At 29.8% G+C, this 16397-nt stretch overlaps 1 protein-coding gene across 1 annotated transcript in view; it reads right to left on the bottom strand.

Annotated features, from left to right (window-relative positions):
* LOC111038637 (frizzled-5) overlaps positions 1–14484 on the bottom strand; it is a 53796-nt gene extending 39312 nt beyond the window's left edge. Inside the window, exon 1 of the mRNA XM_022321823.1 lies at positions 14407–14484. The gene's annotated coding sequence lies outside the window, so the exon portion shown is untranslated. The remainder of the gene's footprint in view (positions 1–14406) is intronic.
* Between the last annotated feature and the right edge of the window lie 1913 nt (positions 14485–16397).

Genomic DNA, 16397 nt, shown 5'->3' with positions numbered 1-16397 from the left:
TCAAACTTAACAATAACAGTTTCCTATTGCTGTATAATTCAGTTATAATTTATAGTTCCGATAATCTACCCTAGTAAATATTTGTTAGATAAAGTTTATACGTCTTCGAGGAATTTTCATATAAGGGGCACGTATTTGTCGTGAACTCGGTTTAACCAAATACTTTATAGACTTGATATAAAACTTAAAATAACATGAATAGTAAAATTGTGTGTTTGAAAGTAGTTTGTTCTTACATGAAACCCACTTGAAGTGCAGTAAATTTTCAAAACGACTGTCGAAATTACATGGATAAAAGGTACAAATCTATATAACGAGTTATATGCTTTGGCGGTAACTTCTGGTTGACATCACCAAAGAGAAAACTTGGTCCAACTTATTTCGTCCAATAAAATTATTTTAAGCTTGTTGGAAGTTTCGATCGGAATTTTCAATGGCCACTGGAGACATTACTGTGCACTTGATGCTAGTGTACCTACATCAACGTATAATGCCCTCAAATGTCTTAATATATTATATGGGCTATATTTAGATATAGCTGTACTATAAGGTATAAATAATAACTTAAGGTACCTATATATCTCTTATAATTCTCGCTAAGTCCAAAGCACAACTTAACATGTTAGTAGTTAACATGATGGGTGGAAATCTAAAACGTACTATTGCCAAAATAACTGATTTTTCATGAGAAGCAATTTTCTGTTTCTCAACATTCCCAATAAAAAAAAAAACAACATTTATAATAATAGACAATTCATTTTGAAGATAATGTGTTTTTTTAAATTATTTAATAAAATACTATTTATATTTTAAACGATTCAAATGTGTTCAATATTCTAGGATTATATTTTTAATTTAATTTCAAAGTTAATTAAAATTTTTAAAATTGAATTTTAGTACGTTTTGGATTAACTACTTAAATTTGAATTTTCAACCCTCAACTCTAATTGTTGGTCAGCTAAAATTAACAGTATTTTTTGGTTCGAAATGAATTATAAGAGTTAAACAGATAAACTGTAAAATTGGATAATATTATAACAGATACACCCATAGAGTTATTTTATGGTCATTCGAAATTAGTTTATGAACATTTCAACTTTTCGATTAATTCAAAAACTATTTGGTACGTAAATTATATGGGTGTTTGACAATGATGCACGATAATTCAAATACGATTTTACTGTTGCAAATTAAATAGTTATTTATTATTATTACAGTGAAATAATAATATAATTCTATGGTATTGAAATACGTATTTAATAATATATAATATTGTATATAATAATATGTGAATAATAAATATATGTGGCTGTAACTATACAGTGTGTATTAAACAACGAATTACATACGTTATTGATCATCGTCAACCAAATACTATTTAGTCATTTATTTGATAATTTGAAGCGAACTCGCATGGTGGTGACCTGTGTGCACACCTCAATTGATATGTAACACGAAAGTGTCAGGAACATTTCCTTTTATATAATATACATTTGGAAAAATGAGAATAATAGGAAATAGTGAAATATAAAAATCGTCACGAACACAATGCAGAAAATGTTTTTGAAAAGGGCAAACGATATAATATTTTGTGCTCAAAACGTGGCCGGAACACAATAGAAACGGAACGAAGTGACGAATTCGAGTGGATCTGAAGTGACCAGACATTTATTGTGCACACATAGAAATATAACATATGAAAAAGAAAACAACGATTTGAACTACTTTGGACCTCCCCTGATGACATTCGATTTCATCGACCACGACCCGTCGCATTGTCGTATAGAATTGAAGATTTTATATTTTATATATTTTAAACGAATAATCCCTCAGTCGCAGTGTATAAATTGTATAGTGTATATTATTATGTTGTAAGACCTCGACGTCGAGAATATTATTGAAACGTTTAGTTTTATTCTATAATGTATTGTACCTACCTCTAGTCACTACCACACGTCGTCACAAGTACACATTTGAATTTTGACATGGTTTAATGTTAAACGAAAATTTAACGAAGGTCAAACGGACAAAAAGTAAAACGCAGGGGGCGTAATAATATTTGTATTTCATTTCAGATGTTTTTTTTCGGAATAAGTATTTATTTTTATTTTTTCTTCGCACACTTCAAAATATTACGCTGGTTACTCATAATATTATATAATAATATGACTTGAACTGTAAATATAGTTGTTTTCAAGATAATAATTTACACAATAAGGCATTTTGTTAAAAACATTTAAAAAACCACATTCGTTACATCCTTGGCGAATTTATATTGTGCAATTTATGTGTGTGTATGTTTTAATTTTCAAGCGTTACAAACGAATTGCTGAACGGTATGATATATATATAATATATATATATGAATAAATTTACAAAACTTTGCGTGCACGAAAAACATTCTAATATAAACGCAAATAAGTTACCGTGTGTGCTATGTGCGCTACGCGATGCGTTTCAGTGTTTTACTATACGAAATTCGAAATAATAATAATACTACAATTCTGTGTAAAAAAATCCAATGGTCACGGGTTCATAAACTTATAAAAAATATGTCGGCCGTCGCTTTGGAATGCACTTTAAAATGTATAAAAAATATAGTTTCGTTGTATAGCAAAAGATTGAAAATTTATATTTTCCTCATATTTTCACAATCAATCGGTCGGGAAAAGAAGAGAAAAAGTACGATTGGTTTTTTTCACGGGTGAAAAAATAATATTCGTTTGAAGATATTATTATTGCAAATTCACGGCCGCTCGCCAACTGGGGAAAATGTAAACCATAATAATATTATATTATAATAAATTATTCGCATCTCCTCGTCTGGGTTTATTCGATATAATGTGGCGATACGTTATATTATTATTATATGACGTTTACGAGAAGCAATACTCCGAATTCCAAGTTAAACTCTCTTCACAACCGATTAAACAAGCGCTGTGAAACAATATATTATTATATTTTTCTACAAGTACACAAAATAACAAAATGGTACTACGTTGGTGCCCTACACACAAATTAGTAACATATTGCAGTCTTAAATAAATATTTTTATGACGAGTTGTTTTGTACATAACATTGTACGGTATTGAACTTACGAAACGTACATATTATTATAACATAATAGTAGTAGGTATAGACAATAAAAATAATTAATTTAAATTAGCCAACAAGTGCAATATTTAGATAAATATCTGAATAATTTAGAACTTAAACTTTTAGAATTTGTTCTCCTCTTTATTGATTTTATATAAACAATATATATACAAATGTAATGTTAATGGTCTAAGTAGTCGAAGCAGAAATGACTAAAATTTCTAGACCAATGAAAAAAAAAAATGAATAGTGTGGTAATACCTATAGTAAAATGTAGGTTAATATTATTATATTGTACATAATAATATATAAAAATGGACGCATTGAAATGTTGATGGATTTAAAATTTAAAAGTCATCGACTGCGACTAGTAGAGCCGTGGTGTGAGACGTGGTGTGAGACGTAGTATGAGACGTGGTAAATAATGTTTGGTACAAAAATGTACACACATTATCATACGATATTATACAGCCGTAAAAACCATAGCACCACCAGAGAGCGGATTTCTAAGTGAAAATACTATGAGTAAATATAACAAGGTAATATGTGACTCGAGCACGGTTAAGTATAAGTATATTTAAATATATAAGTAACACCGGAAGGATAGAACGTAGTACGTAGGTGCTATAATATAATGTGTAGGTCGTAACATAACAGTGTTATGAAAACGGGGTAACATATACTGCGGTAACGACACTAGGTACATATAAATAATATTATAATGATTCGTATGATACTCATTGACGTCTCGAAAAAACATTTTGAGAAAAATTAGAATCAAAAAATGAAATCAATAGATGTTTGGATGCACAGCGTGTAATATTTCGTCAATACGAGATCGCTTAGATTAGATGCACCGATGCATTGGATGCGGTTTCATTTTAAAAGTAAATCTAATCCGGTGATATTCTATACTGAACCCGAAATCATTACCATATTATATTTTTTCGAAACCACAAAAAAAAAAACTCGTATGTAAATATTAGAGATCAACGTATACCTAAACAAAGGATAACTATAAATACGATTTTTTTTTAGCGTCAACGTTTTTATTGAGGGGAGGAAGGCTGGGTCAGCTCCAAAGACATAAACCCATGCTACACAACATACATTAATGACATTCATTGACGTATTTGATATTATTGTTCGAACAATTTTTTTTTTGTTAATGTCAGTCGTATTTATTTGTTATTCTGTATTTTTTCTTCTGGTATGAAAAAATATGATTTTATTTTCATGTTTTTCGAATATTGAGTCATTTGCATGAATATTCATTTTTATACATTTAAAATAATATATCATATTCCAGTGTTGTGCAATTGACATATTACCTGTTTTATTTTTATTGCTATTAAAAAAAAATATTTTCATCGAGTAGAATTGGTAGTCGACGTATTATATAGGTCATTGTAAATTTTTCCATGAAATTATGCCTACCCTTAATACCAGCTACATTTATTTTTAGCATTTTGTTTGTTGTGAATGGACAATTGTTCATACCATTTTACCGCTTTATATACTTTGTAACTTTCTAGTATATAAGTGAATTGAAATTCGTAAAGTACGCGGCAATCGAAATCGGAGATTTGTCGCTCCAGAGCAGTTTTTGATGTGGGCTGCAGAGCACTAAATATTATAATATAGTAATAATATACTAACATCGCGATGGCGTAATCCCCAGCAATTAAAAGTGTACAGAAAATTTAGTAAATTAAAAAAAATTTGTGCGTGGTCCAAGCGGATATGCGTGTATACAATAATGTATGATATTATGGAATAATTTATAGCTCCGAATTTATATAAAATACATAAAAAAAAATCTTTACGAAACCCGACAAGGCGACTGAGCGAGCGCGTGTCGTGTCGTTAGTAATATTATTGCAACAATAAAATAATAATTTTACCGTCGTAATTATTCGCGACGTGTATTTAAATTATTTATAGTGTTCTTTTCATTGGGTTTTCGCACACGCGCACTCGGGCATGGGGTTCGCGCGACGTGTGTCCTCCCATAGTCGACGGTGGTGTGTACGTCGCGTATATTATTATGAAGGTGTAACGTTAATGTGGCGTTTGTCCGTGACATTTGAACGAACATATATAAAATATTATTTTACAGTCATCACAACTGTGTAATGATCGTATGATATGTAATGTTATGATATTATGCAACTATGCAAGACGTCTTATGAAAACTTGAAAAATATCGTTTAATATAACACGGAACCTATTCATATAATATTATTATAATGGAAAACACGTCACACAATTATTGTATAAGATCCAATAATAATAATTATTGTTGTACGATCTTTCAATGTATACGTATAACATTATATTGTTCGCTTTTTTTTCGCTTCACGCGCGTCGAAATAATATTTTTTCATATTTTAAATCGAATACGACACTCGACGGTTTTTTCTATAAATTCTGCGCCCTGATGGTGTTTTTGTTTTTATCATAATGTTTGCGATTTGAGAGATTTTGCGCGAAAGGCCGTAAACGGGATATTCGGAAAAGCCCCGAGAGGATATAACGTTTTTTTTTTTCACTTTGCAGGCTCGCACAATAATATTATATTGTTAGACATACAGGGCGATTCCTCTATTGTCAACTAACCAATATCTTAGAAAATATTAAAGGAATTGTTGATTTTTTATAACGTCAAAGAACATGCACTTATTATTTTATATTTTTCTACGATTAAACAGTATTTGTTTGTCATATTTAAAAAATAAAAATATGTACAACACGATATTGCCCAAGTCATGACAAATGAATCATACTGTATATACACTCGCAGGTACAATATTCAGTAGCCGAATGTCAGCAATGCAGTTATATTCAGAGACGTATTTATAGTTGGTGAGGCCGTGAGGGGTGCCATTGTCTCGGGTGTCAAATTTTTTAGGGATTTAGGGGTGGCAGCATATTCTGTATGTACAATCTACAACCTACTACGTCGTCCACCCTCATTGGTTAATAAAGAAACATGAACATTTTTTTATCATATATCGGAATTTTATCTAAAAATCGAGATTATTTTATTTATAAAATATAATATAATTTTGGTTATTGTAATAATTATATCAATGATTTTTTCTGTAGGTAAATAAAATATAGATATAATGTCTGAGCAGCTACTGATTGAATTATTTTGATATTATTAGAGTTATAAAATCTTATTCTCGGTTTAGTTATTGGCTTATGGTCTATAATTATTGTGTTCTATTGTACTACTTGATTTGGAGTTTGGTTGATACAATCTGATAATTTATTAATAGAGTAAAAACAATAGCAGTTAGTGGTAAAATAATAAAACTAAGTACCTAAAGTAGTTTCTATAAAATTGATCATAAAAAAATGTAAAAGGCATAGGTTATTTCTAAAGTTCCTCAATTAGGCAATTAATTTGAATTTTGAGTGTTTGTAAGTTCTTGCTAACTTTTTATTTCAAAATAATTTGGTGGGGATTAATTTTTAGGCAAACGTGGAATTGGTTCCCGGATCAATAAAAGTGTACGATTTGGTTCCAAAAAAAAAATATTTTCTAGCATACAACTGTCCGAATTGATTCCCAAATAAAATTACTTATTAGTTTATCAGCATACAACTCACTGTTACAAGATACTTATATGTACAATCGATAATCTTATAATATTGATAATTTTTACTTGTTCACATAATTCAGGGATACTCGGCAAAATGAAAACAGTGTTTGTTGATGGAACTTTTAAAAATGGCTCAAAATTATTTTACCAGATTTTTACCATTCATGAACAGTATTACTTATTGACAAGCATTTCGATTTATAAAACATCATATTTGTTTGACCACTTTTAACCATACCTAGGTATTCGAGATAGTGTTGGAACTATTCGAACTTATTTGAATTTCAAACAGTCCTAAGTCAGAATAAATGGGAAGGAAATTGTTGCTGGTTGAATGTATAGTAATAATTTTAAAAATTAATCTCACAAGGTTATATTATCACGAAAGCTTGTGGTAACTAATTCGTATGTTACCTGTAGACTAATTCGACAATTGGGAACCAATTCGTATAGTCGTACAATTTTTATATGGTGGTTGGTGGTGGGAGGGGGGATGGGTAATAGTGACAGAATAATAGATTTACTTATGGTGTCAACATTTAAAATACGTCCTTGGATATATTGTATAGTACTATAGTAGTGACATTTTATTTATTTTATCAATATTCTTAAGAAATAAAATCATCAACAAAGTAAAATTTAATTTTGAATTTCTTATCGAATTCCAATAAATATTACATTATACTTTTGAATAAAAATGCGTTCGAGCATCGAATAATCTTATAATACTTATTTTGACTTCGTCGGTGGTATAGGTATATATTATAATATAATATTTATCAATATTGTTACTACTATTATTGCGTTGGCCTATATAAAAATTTAAAATGCCGTTTAGCTTCTTTGTGTGTATAATAATATTATATTATGTTTAATGTGTGTGTACGAATAATATTCGATTATGTTGTGATTTGAACATTTAAAGCAGCGGCGGAGGTGAGATGAAATAAATAATAATGGCGAGTAGAATGTATTGTAAAAAAATAATACTGTCCCCGCGCGTTATTACAGTTCTTTTATTATTGTTATGCATTATTGGTACCGGGGGCCCCGATGGAATTTCATCCAGCAAAATAAATAAATGAATAACAATCAATTATATTATCATATTATTCGTAGGTACCTATATGCACGTTTGGTGTGATAATAATAATAATAATAATAATAATAACAAATAATAATAATAACCAGCCGTTCGCGACTTAAACAGAATTTTTTTCAAGAAAAGAACCGCCACGCATTGTTCATGGTGTACGATTGTGCCCGAGCACAAACACACATGCTCTTTCACATATCAGGGGTCTTTTATTGTGTATTGACTAGAGGTAAGAAAAACGTCAAATCGGCACGAACGCTTATTATATACATCTTGCGGATTTTTTTTTTTTGTCACTCCCCTCGACCGCGAAGAAATTGTTTGGAAGTAAACAGTCGCGGTCCTTATTATAATACATAATATTATATTATTGTTAGGTATGTATGAAGTAATTTTTGTGGATATTATATTTAATAAGCGTGTGACGGATCTGAAAGAAAAACAAACAATACGTATGGGTATACTATACTGTGTAATTGTGTAAAAAATATTATCTCAATAACGATTAGGATAATATATTAAATGTTGTCACGACACCGGGGCAACGGGCAGTAGGTAGCAGGTACGCCCTAAAATCGTCGTAAAACGTTATAATAATATCCACTTTCGTGTGCAAATGTAATAAACAATAATTATATCGTACATTTTGCGGACTATGACGTTTCTAATGTGCTCGCAGTACTGTCGATGCGACGGATATTCAACGCAGTTTTACTGGCTCCAACTACATGATATCCTAAAAATATTGTACAGCTGTACCTACTTTATAATTTTAATGAGGTGTACAATAAGTGAGATCGAACTGAAACTGTGAAAAAAAATAATATAATATATTACGTGTTTGTTGCATTTGATCGACCACGTGGGTATTGTTATAATTTATAAAAATAGTAGCCCCAACAAAAGTGTTTTTTTAAGCATATTGTTTTAAACCGACAGCGGTGCTTTTACTGGTAAGTGGACATATCATCCCTGAACTATATTAATTCTTCGTGTTTAATATAAAACACTGTATTATTCGACTTCGCCCGGAAAAAAATGTAAGATATGATGTTTGGTGTATTTCGTTTTGAGCTTACCTCAGTTAACGGGCAGCAAACCTCAAGAGTTCAATCTAGATGGGCAATTCATATGGGATGAATTTGATACAGCCGATGTAGCCTATACGTATATAGTGCTTGATGTATTTTGGTTCAAGTCTAACAACTTCATGAGGAAATCAGTATAATTGTACCTCAAGTTCTCAACCCTTGAAAATTAACCAAAAATATGTAAACAATACAGATTTCTAATGCAGCCAAGTGAGTAATATGTATAGTCCTACAAACAATTATGAAATGAATGTGAGTACCTATTCCTATTTTATTGCTCCATTTTCCAGTGGTAGGAATTGGGTTTATAAAGTATAAGACAATGCCTAAAATGGCTAACAACTACTCTGTATAAATTTCTATACGTTAAAAAAACTGTTTGGTCAAGTAATTTTAATATGCATATAACAAAAATATACTCATATCTCTGCATTCCTATATATATTGTAATTAATAAACTAATTTTTAACTCCTTCTTTATGCTATTTATTGATTGATTTTTCAAAATCTATCAAAGCCATTTTATTTATTTATTTGTGCAATTTTTTGCACAAAATGTGCATTAATGTGCATTAGACACATTTTAAATGTTTTCTATATTAAATTTTAAGTTATATTTAGAAAAAGTTTATAATTTTTTATATCCTATATTATATAAGAAACCTCTGTGAAAAATGTCAAGTTTTTAGGCGTATTGATTTGTGTTGTGAGTTGATACGACGTCTGTCAGTCAGTTTCATATTTTATATAATATTATAAAGGTTATATAGGTGCTATATTATTATTGGGTACAGTTATAGAAAACTCAAAACAATGGATATTGTCTATACTATATTATGTCACAACAAATAGGGCTGATAGTATTACGAGCGGTGGGTATGTAATAATACATTTGATATAGTGTACTAATAATGGAGAAAAGAGGCAGAGCGCAGTAAATCATCGAAAAACTATATAAAAAAAAAATTGTCTCTCATACGAGATAAAATAAAAAAAAAGAAAAGTTTAGTTATTTTTCCCATAATGGAAAAAGCTATATATTACATATACGCTTAAGTTATCTTCTTTTTTCTTGCACTCACTCCTCAATAATCTCGAGATATTATGTTACGCGGGGGTGACAAATGTACAGTCGAATCGTTGTTATAAATCTTACACTTTTATATATTATATAGCATTTTATACAAGGATAGATGAGAAAAAAGTCGTTTTATCATCCACGGATGGGATGTTGTACACCTACGCGTATACTCTATTATAATGTACAGTGGTAAAAGTTACCCTAAATAGTTTTATTATAATTTCGACCAATGACGGTTTACGTCTTTTATAAAAAGCATAGAGGGGCGTCTATTATAATTTGTGAGATTTATACCTACTTTATTTATTTAACAAGTGTAGCATGGAATTAAGTATAATGTATATTGTATATATTATAAATGCATAGAGGTTGAGAAATTGACAAAATTTGACAGGAACTTAGAAACATTGTGGAGAGAAATATTATAGGGTTAGGATATACATTTTTCCAGAAAAATATTTAAACAGTCTACCCAAACAATGTACCTTTTATCTGTAATTTTTGAAATAGGGCTAACCACCTCGAATCCTCCTCAATAGGAGAAGCAAGATTGTAAAATGTTGGCCGATTTATGTGTTGAACTTCAGCCCACCACAAACTGCTAAACAAAACTTAAATATTTTATAGATATTATTTATTGTTTTACTATTTGTTAGATTAAACATTTTTACTGCAGGAGTTTGTTAATTTTTAGACTATGGTTTTTTTCCACTGTATTGGATATAATGCCATAACGATCCACACGTTGTGCAACACAGAACACGAAAACTGGACTTCGGTGAAATACGATTTACATATTTAGTATGGGATTGAAAATACAATTGGTGCAATGTGAATTCTTTCTCGCTTGCTAATCTTCAAAAACTGTCGCATAAGCCTAGAATACGCCTACAGCTGTAGTTGAAGTGATTTGGATCGTAACGTGTGCACCTGCGTTCGCAAACCAAACGTGTGTACTTATATCAACTAATTGTATAATTGTTATTAAAAAGAAACATTCGTTTTATTATTTATATATATAGACGTATGATTTTATAATATCCGAAGACGTTTGGAATAATACAACCAGGTTGGTATTACACAATTCTGTATTGTATAGAAAAAGTTTTGAAATATACTTACGTATAATAATTACTATTATATTATAGTATAAAAGACGTCGTGTAAAATAGGTACTGATGCATGCGACGCGAATCGTTGACGTTTTCGACACTCTTACAATATATTATTATATAGGGATATGCGCGTAAGAGTATAACAATAATAATATGTATTGGAATCCTGTTATTTCGAGCATAATAATATATATTATATTATATATTATAATTGGACATGCGTTATTGTTGGTTTTCAAAGGAATAAAAATCTTCTCTCGATACGATTAAATTAATACCTACACAATTATAACGATATAACACGACGTTATAGGTATACAATACGCAAAAAGTACATAGACAGGTTAGTATTATTATGTACCTACCAAAAATTATGCGTTATTTAAACATACACTGCATGGTGACTCAAAAAGTGTGCTCATCTTCATTTTATCTTTCAATTTTTTATAATATAATCATAAATGTATTCAAATTTTCAGTTTTGGATATTTTTTTTATGAATTTATAACTATTTGTTTGCCTTTTGATTTAGACGTGTCAAAAATGCATTCATACTTATGTATTTTAAGTAAAAACGGGATGTTCTTTCCGTATAAAAAAATAATTTTATAGGATTACTCCTTAAATCGCATAAAATTCCGAAGATTTAAAAAAAAAAGCAATTTAATGTAGTTAAGTACTTATAGGTACTATAAGATTTCATAAATTAGATTTTTGATGAATGTCGATCAGGAAAAAATTGGAATGGAAAATATGTTAGGTGAATAGTCCTGTGTATTATAATGGTCGGTTTATAATATATATATATACTCTCATTGTTGTTATTATTGTTATTACCACCATTGCTCGGCTAGTACTGTTCTACAACAGTCCTACCTGACCTCGTATGTCGAATATATGTGGCGCTCAGCCAGACGCGTTTGTAACAATATAATATAATATTATATATGTGATAAAATAATAAAGGCCCGGGACGCTTGTTAAGTGCCTCTCGTCACGCCCGGAATCTCGAGCACTCCGTAGCAGCAGACGAACTACCTATGTACCACAATAATAATAAAATACTATAATATATATATGCTGTCTCTGCAGTTCGTGCTATATTTAATTGATGATCATCACTCATGCCATACGACTAGTGCATAATAATTATAAATCGAGCGCCTATAGAACAAACCCAGCACGATTCAAAATATTAATAAATAGTTTCGAGAAAAATTGATTTTTTGTTCCTTTTCTATGCTGTAGATCTTTAGGTCTATACTTCTTCATGTATGGTGTAACATAATATAGGTCCACAGTTATATAATAAGTTACTCGACTCTAGCTGCTAATAAGTTGATAGTGTGATATCGCACAGCACACAAAATATGGACACGTTGCTTCGAAAATTATATATAACTTACAAAATGTTTGACTATATAACCCATAATTTACGACTTAATCTATCATTGACTATAAACTATACGTTTTATAGTGTTTTTGTGTTTACGTTTAACGTATTTTGCTAAACATTTGCTTGGTACCTATATTAATGTTAGAATTTGCTACCATCAGGTTCTTCCCCGGATACTTAAAATAGAACTGCCGTGAGATGAGATCGTTTCCCTAAATGTTTTAACCCTAGTGTTGTTCGTTTTGTACGCAATAGATAATTCGATATCGTCATTATTATCGTCGTAAATTATAATTTTAAATACCACGTAAACGACTCACTTTACATTCTTATTGGATTATAATGATTTTAATATATTCAAAACAAGTACTCACTACTCACATTCATTACTCTATTAACGAGCTTTGTGAAATAAAAATATTGTTTGGAGAGTAGAAAAATACATAACTAATAAAATGTTTACACGCATTTCGCTTCGATAGACGTACACATTTTATGATTGTATAATATAATAATATTACACGGTTGGCGATGGTTTGTTGCCTTGTTGGTTCACAGTCTTATCGTTTCTAAATCAGGAATTGTATGCTTTTAATATTTTACACTTACTTATGTATAGTACTATCGCAGATTATGTACAACATCTTAACTTTAATTATTGTATCAAATAAAAATAATAATATGACAATGGTTAGGAATTTAGCTCGAGTGCTCAATCGCGAGCAGTTAATAAACAATAATTTCTCATAAAAACTGTTTTCTCTATAATTGGTGATACTGATTTAAGGTAGGTTTTGATTTGTTTACATTTTTGAGAATTACATTGGTTGCATAGAAATAGCATCCATCTGATTTTATTTAATCGGTTGTACACTTGTACCATAGTTTTTGTAATATTAATTAATAATCGCACTTTAGTGGCCGTACAGGTACAGCGTGCTAAACTTTTTGCTTCACTCGCGATAACGAATTACACCAATAAAAAAAAATGCAGCTCAGGTCGTTTAAAATTTCAATTGAACAATTTTTTTTTTAAATTTCAGTTGAACAAACGATTTCAATATTTCACTATTATGTTATATTGTTAAACTGTCATCATGGTATTGTTGTGATGTTTACCTAACTTTTTTTCTTTTAGATTCGTCGTTTTTTATGTAGGTATACGTTCACATAAAAATACGAAATCAATAAACTGGTACTCGTGGAGCAGCAATATAATATACAATGACAATTCCTGAAAGATATCCTTACCGTAAGTATTTTTCTACAGCAGTTTACGCGAAATGTGTGTTTATTATAATATTTTCATTGTAAATAACACAATTTTTACTGCAAAAATCATTGAATGCATGCCCATAATAATAATATATCCGTTTCTATTATGCACAAATGTAAAGTCGACTTCTTTACAACTCGTTCATAGAAAATGGTTGAAGCTTTTTTTAATCCTTTCTAGGGATTATACATATACAAAAATTATTATACATTCCTGAACAACCCTCTTCTAAACGACGACAAAAATGACGATTTGGTAATATATAGGTATAGTAGCATATTGAAATGGATGAAAAACAGGAACAATAAATAAAAAGGGTCACTGATCTGTTCTTCCACAATACTCTTGTTTATTTTATTGTTATATTATTCACTTTCGTAATTTATATTTTACTTATACACATCATCCATCGTCATATTGTCATGGATTGTAGTATTGTATAATATTATAATATGTTTTTCTACAGATATAAAGTTTTTACTAAATCATCATACTGTGAGTGGTTATTTTGAAATAAATGAATCAATATTATTGTATAATTGTATGTGCTGTACTATTAAAGTTAAACACTATTAAAATGTAATAACTTTAAATGTCAATCGTACCAATAATATAATATGGTGATGATTTAAATATTTTCTTACCTCTTGAAAGTGCGAAAAACTATTGTTCGGTTGATACTTGATAATGTATTTTCGTTTCTGAAAACATAATAATATAACAATAATTTATTGACGTGTATAGGCTTAATAATAATAATAATAATAATAGTAACAATAAATCATATAATTATATTTGTACACTGTACATGTATTATATACAAAAGAATCAAGTAACATAATAGTGTACACGATGGCGAACCGAGACGGAATATCTTGTTAGTATAACAGTGAAGCAAAAGACAGCACTACCATATATAATATTATAATAACAAAAAACGGTTTAGTGGCAAACACGTAAACTGACAAGATAATAAATAGTTCTATCCGACCAGCCGAAGATGAAAAAATCATTTCCCACTCGTTGCGACCGACGAAAATATTATGTGTTATCGTGAAACGACTGAAACGATATCGATGGAAAAAATTAGTTTTAAGACCGATTAAATACGCATTGCATTATAATAACACATGCGATACACTGCTGTGGCTCGCGTAATTCACGACGTACCTAATTACAATGTATACATAGCAATATATCGTGTGGTTAAACGTCGTTTTATATTTAGAAAATTACGCCTCTATTAACGCGGGTGACACCTGAACGGCGAAACGGGCCGATTTCTGCTTACAACAGGACCGTCGCGCGATCGATCGCAGTTATTCACGTTCTGTTTAATATAATAATATAATATATTATAATGTTATTTATAATTTTTTTATTTTCTCGTCGTCTCCGGTGTAATAATGACATTATTATACGGGTACTTTGCTCTGGTCAACTGCGTGGGAATGATTGGTGTACGTTGTACAAATATATTATATATGTATAATGTCTAGACTCTGGAGAATATGTGTTCCACGCGCATGCATGTGTGTCGTGTATGTGTTCACGCGACGACCAAACCATCATTTGCATACGCCGGACTTGTCGTGTTTGTTTCTTTTTCCGTCTCTTTCTCCTCTTCTAGTCTCCTCTTTTGGTTATCAGGCAGGTTACCTGGTAGTGTATCGTGTACGCTCCCCGTCGTCTCCGGCGTGCCTGCAGTTGTCTTATAATATAACTTTGACTAGCTTTTTTCCTCTCCTCGCAATTTACTTGTGCGCGTCCGCTATACGTCTTATTATATTATATATACTATCGTTATTTATAATATTATATTATTATTATTATTATTATTATAAATTATAACATGGCGACCGTGACGTGGAAAATGTGAATGCAGTATGCTATAAAATAGTTCACGTAGTAATGATATGTCGTATAATACACACATACCTATCCATATTGTGTTAATTAACCGGTATTTCAGTGCTCTCATTCAAAATGTAGTATGAATATTTTGGAGCATTTTTAAAATATAATATATATGTCCACTAGGTTTTCATTTTAAAATGTTTTAAAAAATAATTAAAAACCACTTTTTTGATTTTTTAAAAAACAAATTTTCAAAATTCGAAAATTTGAAAAAAACGTTTTTTTATATAGAGTTAACTATTTATCGATAATATTATAAAAAAATTTTGAAATTGGTCTAATTTTGAATAAATAAGATTTAATTCATAATAATAATCTCAAAGATACCCATAGGTAGTAAATTGGCCACATTTACGGTTTTTACACTTTTTAATATATAGTTAATGCAAATTTACAAACTAACTTTCAAACTGTCTAGTTGATTTTATATTTGTTCAAAATTTCTACGGCGAACTATAACTATAGGTAATTATTACACAACAACTTACATCGCAGTCTAAATCAAATGATTTTTTATTTTTATTACATCATATTTAAATCACAATAAAATAGAGTAAAGTTATTTAAAAATGGTTAGATAATAAAACTAATACAAAATATATTGATTATATTATGATGTTTTTTCTGATAATAATTGTCAATATATTGTTTACGTATCAACATTTTCAAACACTTTCGGTGCACAATGCAGGTGTATTGAGGCGTTAAAAATTTTAAA

This window comes from Myzus persicae, unplaced genomic scaffold (assembly GCF_001856785.1).
Source record: "Myzus persicae strain clone G006 unplaced genomic scaffold, MPER_G0061.0, whole genome shotgun sequence".
NCBI lineage: Eukaryota > Metazoa > Arthropoda > Insecta > Hemiptera > Aphididae > Myzus > Myzus persicae.
Note: the sequence above shows the minus strand (reverse complement) of the source record. Positions and strands in the feature narration are given on the sequence as shown.